Below are 7,213 nucleotides of genomic sequence, written 5' to 3' on the forward strand. Positions count from 1 at the left end.
CCCTCTGGGCCAGATTCCACCACTAAGTTACTCCAGGAATGTTATGAGGCATGCAGGACTTGGGGCTCCTGCTCAGGGGTCCCCCTTTCTGGGGGGATCTGGCTGTGTGGTAAATGACCCTGAAATATTCCCAGTCAGAGAAACTCCCCCTGCATTCCAGACCCCTATGGCAATATCACCTCTGACCTCGAAAGAGAAAGTCAAGATGATGTGGTTGGATGAAGCTGGGAGGCACTGGCAGCTGAGATGCTGGGCTGTCCTAGGGAAGAGGGGAGGAAGGGGGCGCTTTGTGAGTCTGGGGAGAGGGTCAATGAGGAGGAAGTATATTCAAGGGGGAGGAGGGAGTTAACGGGAGCAATGAGTGGAGGAGGGGCAATGGAACGGACCTCGGGGCACACACACGCGCATGCGCAGGGGAGCAGACACCGCGCCAGCCAGCGTGGTGCCTAATTAGATCCTAACTGTAGAGTAACCTGTCCCCTCTATGTCTGAGGCCCCAGAGGTTGGGGAGGCTTGGGTTCAGGGAGTAGAAGTGGGGGTGCTGTAGATAATTAGAAACATACCCTAATGAGTGAGCAGGCACCACCAGGACCACCTCTCCCCTCTGTCCCCTTCCCTTCCCCAGGTCCCCAACCCCCTTCTCCGTGACCTGGACAATTCCAGCCAGGCAAGGGGAGGGGCTGGTGGAGCCTGGGAGTGGAAACCCGGTGGGATTGGCTTCCTGGACCCTTACACAGTCTCTAAAGTGCAAACAACATATTTTTGCCATGCAGTGGTATTTAATTACACATAAAAACAGAGCCATTAAACTGAAATTAAACCCTTGTTGGAATCACTTAATTCAGGGCATGACAAATTGCTTTCAGTGGAGGCAGCAGTGAAGTCCCCTCAGGGAGAGATGGAGATTAGCGGCTTCCATAGCTGGCTGGGTCCCCTCTTTGTCTTGGCCCCCTTGCTGGCTCTAAATTCTGAAATTGGGGTCAGAACCTTCTAAAGACCACCCAAGCCAAAGGGAAGCCTCTAGGTTTGTTCAGGATGACAGGAATGGAGGGTTGGAGAATCACAGAATCATTGTTCAACCCAGTTTCAGACAACTCGGTCCATTTTATCCATGGGTAAGTTGAGGCCCAGGGGCCAGTGTCATCCAGAGCCAGGAGAGAACCCTGGTGCCAAGCCATGACCGGGGAGGCTGTTTTATCCTTTCACCCTAGGCCTGGAGACAGAGGTTGGGGCTGGATGGGTGAGGGAAACCAGAGCAGGCCCTCGTCTAAGTCTGGAGGCAGCAGGGAAAGCAAAATGGGTTCCTGGGGCTTGGGCTGCTGAGGCAAACTTGACTTTGTGGAGGGCAGCCTAGCGCCCAGACTTCGGCTCAGACAGACCTGGTCACTTAACTACTTGGGTGAGGTTGGGCAGGTATGACCTTCCAATCCGGCGAGCCTCAGTTTTCCTATCTGTCAAATGGGGATGGTGATTCCTATCTATAGAGTTCCTGTGAGGGCCAGTGGGCAGAATGCCTGAATAGGGCTTGGGGCCAAGTCCAGTAAGTGGTTCTCCTGGACTTCCTTCTCAGGACCTGTGGTCCCCATCTGTAATAAAATCCAGCTGGGACCTGGTGGTTTCTAGGGCTCCCTTGCTCTGTGTTTGCAGCCCTTTCTCCTCCCTCCAGGCCCCTTCTTTCCTGCAGTTTCCCTTCTCTCCTCTGTGGTCTAGTTGTCTAACTAAGGGCAGAGGTCTGGGGTGTATGGTTAGACCACTGGGTAGGAAAAGGCAGGCCCAGGCCCCCTAAAGTTTCCCTGCCTCACCTAGTCTTCCAGTGGCTGTGTGTGAGGCCCCTCTGGGAGGTGAAAGGGGGCCACACTGTGGGGAGGGGTGCTGGGGGTGCACAGTGAGGTGGTGAGGTTGTGGTCTCCCTCCCCCGTGTGCCCTCCACAATCTGGGAACCAGCTCTCCTGATTGGAACCAGATGGGTCCGCTGTGGCTGGAGGCCTGTCTCGGCAGTCCACTTACTCAATGCTTCCCTGGGAGGGGAGAGGGGGCGTGGGCTAAGGGGAAGTGGAGGTGAGGAGGGTCCTTTTCATCAGGGCTGGGAGAGAGACTACTTTCCTTCTCTCTCCTCTCCAGGCTAGCGGCCTGGGAACTTTTCTATTACCCACAGAGGATTATGGTGGGACGGTGGCCAGCTGAGGACAAGTCTCTCACTGAGGCTTAGGGGGGCAGTCTTAGAATTTATGACGCCTCCTCTGGGAGCCTGAGCCCCATTCCTGAAGCTCAGCTTAGCTGCAGGTTGCCAAATAGGGGCTAACTATGCCTGTCCCCCGACTCCAGGAGTGCCCCGAGGCCATTCCTCTCACCCTTGGACTCCTTGGCCTTGGTAGACTGCCAAGTTCCTGCGCTGGGGGTTGGGGTGGAAGGGCTGGGGCTGGGCAGAGGCCCAGGGTTCCCGTCATCGCAGGCCTGGCAGCTACCCGGCTGCAGATGGCCCTCCCGCCAGCCTGGCGGCCAGCACAAATGCTTTACAGCTGTACCTCTATCGGCTTGCCCCGAGAGCCTAGAGACAGAGGTAGGGAGCTGGGGGGCACAGAGCTACGGTGGGTGGGGGACAGGCTAAGATGGTGACCCAGCAAACCCAGGTTGCTAAGATAGAGAGGACAAGGAAACTTGAGGATCCAGAAAAAGCTTCCCGAGCAAGGACCGCGGGGAGGATCCTGGGTGCTACGGCCTGGCAGGTCCAGGGATCAGGGTCCCTGCCTCCCTTCTGGGTCCTGGTCTCTGAGTAGAGTCAGAAGCTTCCAAATTGAAGCAGCAGGAAGGGGAGCCCAGGCTCGTCCCCACCCAGGGGAAATTGGACCAGACTGCTCAGGAAACAAATTCAATTTTCCAGCATCATGGAAGGTTAGTCAGACAATAGAGGGCTTTTTTCCCCCAGAAAACATAAGAAAAAAAACATCATAAGAAACAAAAGTCCAGTTGCCTTCGGCTGAGCTGTTTCCCAACTTCATTTCTCAGCTTCAGGTCAAGGCTTCTCATTCAAAGTGACATGTGACTGCTCAGTGACCCTGGCCTGATCGCAGGCCTTGTGAGGGACCATGCTCCCAGGGTCTGTGACCACCCCGACTTCCAAAAGCCCTGGGTGGGCCCAGCCCCATGCACCAAGGGAGGGGCAGTGGTAAAAATAAAAACCTTCCCCCAAAGAGATTTTGGATTTAGGGGCTGGTGAGTCCTAAATCCCAGGCAACAGGCCCAGATGGGTTTATATTAAAATGTAAACGGACCTGAAAAGTTTTGAAAAGTTTTCTTTTTCGGGGGTGGGGTGGACCACAGGAAGTTGCCTTTAAAATGCAAACAGACCTTGTAAACCCCTGCTTGGGGAATTTCTTGGGGCTGGTTTGAGGGGAGCTGGCCTTGCAGGCTAGGGAAGGGCCAGCCTCCAGTTGGGTCCTCTGCAGATGGTGGCCTTGTAGGGGACTCTGGGCCCTGGCAGGGGAGGAGAGGGTCAGCACAATCTAAAGTAGAGGGCAGGCCCAGAGTGGGGGAGAGCAGAGGTTGCCAGGAGACAGATCCCAAAGTTCTAGGGTGGGAGGTGGGCGGTGGGGAAGACCACACAGGAAGCCTCGGGAGAGAGCTGGGCGGCATCTCCTGGGCTGGAGCTGGGGGGGCGGGGCGTGTAGGGCGGCGCGTGGGTTAGGGGGGGTTGTCAGGGAGAGGGATGGCTCCAGCCTAATGGCTGAGAAAGGTCCTTCCTAAGAAGACCGGGGCTGGGAGCAGCTTTCAAGTTCTTCTCCAGTTCACCCATTACACAGATGGGATACAAAGGCCTAGATGGGGTCTGTGATTTGCTTGCCTGAAGGCATAAATGAGCTGGTGGCATACAGATTAGAACTCAGGGCAGTGGTCTTTTGGCACTGTCTCCCAGTGGGGGCAGGGGAGACTCTTCAGGCTCCAGAAAGGGGAAGCTAGGAAGGGCTATAATATTTGGGAGGAAGGAAGGAGGTCCTGATGGAAGATTCTGGGTGGAAGATTACAGGGAAATATGCCACCTTTCAGGCAGACAGAGGGACAGGTGACTTTTGTAACAGTCTGGGCAGCCTGGTGTAGCGGCTGGAGTGGGATGGGGACCTAATCGCTGGTGGGAGAAGAGGGGCTTGTCAGAGACACCAGAAGGAGGGGCAGACAACTCTATCCTGGTGTAGATGGAGGCAGGGGATTGGACTTGATGACCTCTGGTTCAATAAGTTCCAAATGTCATCATTATCATAATCACCATGGGTTTGGGTCCAAATCGCTTGGGTTCAAATCACACTTTACCATTATTATGGTTGGACCCTGGGAAATGGACTTAATCTCCTAATCCACAGTTCCATATCCATCATATGAGGGTAAATAATGATACCTACATAGTGTTGCTATCAAGATTAAATGAGATAATACACGGCAAAGCTTCTAACAAATACTGTAGGCCTGATGTGTGCCAGGCACTGTTTTAGGTGCTGGGGACCCAGCAGTGAACATGCGGGTCTTTTTCTTCGTCGAGCTCCTGTTCCAGCAGCCTGGTACGTGGTATTATATTAGGTGCCCAGTGAGAGGTCGATAGGAGTGCTAGCCTTCTCAGAATGAACACTGGTACTCCACAGGCTACAAAGTGTGTTCACGCCCAGTGTGTCTCTAATTTTTTGAGGCGGATATTACAGTCGAGGAAACTGAGGCTTAATGCCCAGGGAAGTGGCTTGCCCTAAATCATGCAACTAATCAATGGCAGAGGGGACCTGCCACCCAGATCTGTCTGACCCCCAGGCTTCTAATTCTTGATGCAGAAGAGAGAATTTGCGTGTGTGCGTGTGCAGGGGAGTGGGGTGAACTAAGGAGAGGATACATCCCATCTCGGTGTTCACGGGGTGTCCAACCCGAATGCTGTGGAGGAGAGAAGCTCTCTCCTGGGTCATGTGCAGGCCTCTCCCGACCTCCTAGCCAACCGGGGGTCACCTAATTCTGCATTGCTCACGTGGGCACTCAGCGTGGTATTTGGTGACGCAGGTGAATGAGTGAGCGAGACTCATTGTCCCTTTCCTCCCTCTCCTTATTCTCTCTTTCTGGTTCCCTCTTCCTGGCTTGTCTTCCTGACCGCCTAGGCCTGCTCCAAGCCAAGCTCCACTTGCTCCCCGGCAAGATTTTTTTTTTTTTTTGCGGTACGTGGGCCTCTCACTGCTGTGGCCTCTCCCGTTGCGGAGCACAGGCTCCGGACGCGCAGGCCCAGCGGCCATGGCTCACGGGCCCAGCCGCTCCGCAGCATGTGGGATCTTCCCGGACCGGGGCACGAACCCGTGTCCCCTGCATCAGCAGGCGGACTCTCAACCACTGCGCCACTAGGGAAGCCCCCCCACCCCGGCAAGATTTGACTGGGAAGGGGTGAAGGCTGAGACACCTTCCAGGAAGCAGAGAGTTACAAAACGAGTCCCTGGCTGGCTCCAAGGGCACAGACTCAAGAAGAAGAGGGTCTGCTTTGCTGGGGCTGAGAGCCCCAGCCTGGCCGGGACTGGGGGGATTATGGGGGTGGGGAACATGGCTGGGGCAGGGTCCTGTATGGAGGGGCGCTATGGATTGATTTGACACTTACAAACCTCCATTATAACACTGTTACAGTCATCCATTTTCCTGGATCACATGAACAAAGCATGCAGCCAGAAAACACTGCTGCATTAATCAAGGTACTGCCTTCTGGGTTGGGGGCCTTTAGCCCCCCAGCCCTGCCCTCTTGTTCCAAGTTCTCAGCCTATTGGATAGCATGAGAGTTAGGACCAGGGGTAGGGGGTGGGGGTAGGGTGTTAGGGGCTGAGGATGAAAGCAGAGGTGAGCCACCTGCGGGAGATGAGTATGGGGGCTGGCTGGTCAGATGGGGTAGGGGTGAGGGTGCCTCAGCTCTCTGGGGAGTCCACTCTGTAGCCAGAGAGGAGGCAGGGGTTAGAGGACACGGGAATCTGGGTTTTGAGAAATGGTTGGTGGCACAGCGGGCTGCTGTCCTCCATTCCCATCAACTCCAGCAGCAGCTGGGCTTTGCTGTGGGTCCAGCCACCGGGGGCAGAGGGGTGAGGGGATTAAATGGGACAAGAGTAAGAAGGTTTTTCTGTAAAGGGGGAGAGGATGGGTTTGGGGGTGGGTGGGTGGAGAAGGTATGATGAGAAGAAGGGTGAGGAAGGAGAGAGACCCTGGGAGGGGGAGAGGAGGGAGGGATGGTGTACCTATGTGTAGAGAGAAGGATGAGAAAGGGATGTGGCAGGGTGGAAAGTCGGGAGACATGACATTGTGGGTACGGGGGAGAGAGGCTTAAGACCCAGGACTGCAAAGCCTGGAGAGGAAACCCCTGGGTGTCCCTGCATGGGTGCAAAGACCCCTCCCTTCCCAGCTCCTGCCTTGGTGGAGGTCCTTCTTCCCTTGCTGGGCTGGCAGCTCCGCCCATCAGCAAAAGTCAAGTCAAGTTCCTATGAAATCTTCCTAGAGGAAAGATGAGCTATGTAAATGCAGTAGAGGTCATTACCTCCCGTGGACTCTGTCCAGGGCCAGGGAGGGGGCTGGGCGGGGGGCTGAGAGGGGCCCCCTCTGGAACTGCAGTTGGGCAGTGGGAGGGGCGGCAGGGGCTTCTCAGTGGTGGTTCAAGGTCTCCTGGGAAGGTCTCTTCACTTCCTCCAGAGCAGCCCTTGCCACTGGGTCACACAGCTCAGTCTGCTCAGAAGCAGTACCTCTCCCCTTCCCAAGGCTCTGTAGGAAAGGGACATCGGTGCAGCCCCTTCTGAACCACTTGGCGAGGCTTTCCCTGGCCTGTCCACCTTGAATCCCTAATCGCAACGGGTCTGGAGAGGTCTGGGGGGGGGCATTACCCCAAGACTGGAGGCAGAACCAGGATGAATGACGGGGCCATTGCCCAGGTCTTCAGGACTGGGCTGGTAGCTCGGGGTTCATCTGGGTTCAAGGATTCTTCTGGACTTTTCTTGAGCTGCCTATGTTTCACCAGCCTCTCCTCTCCCTCAGGGAGCCCGAGTGAGACTCTGGAAGCTGGCAGGGCTGCCACACGTGCTCACCTCAGCCCTGGCACGCACAGGAGAGCCCGGGCCTCCTCTCTTCCTGGCTCAGTGGCAGGAAAGGGGTCGTGAAGAAGGAAAATGGGTGTGTCGGACACGTGGGGTACCCAGAATGATTTAAGCAACGGCTATGAAGTGGAGGT

The sequence above is a fragment of the Phocoena sinus genome, chromosome 20 (genome assembly GCF_008692025.1).
Source record: "Phocoena sinus isolate mPhoSin1 chromosome 20, mPhoSin1.pri, whole genome shotgun sequence".
NCBI classification, from domain to species: domain Eukaryota; kingdom Metazoa; phylum Chordata; class Mammalia; order Artiodactyla; family Phocoenidae; genus Phocoena; species Phocoena sinus.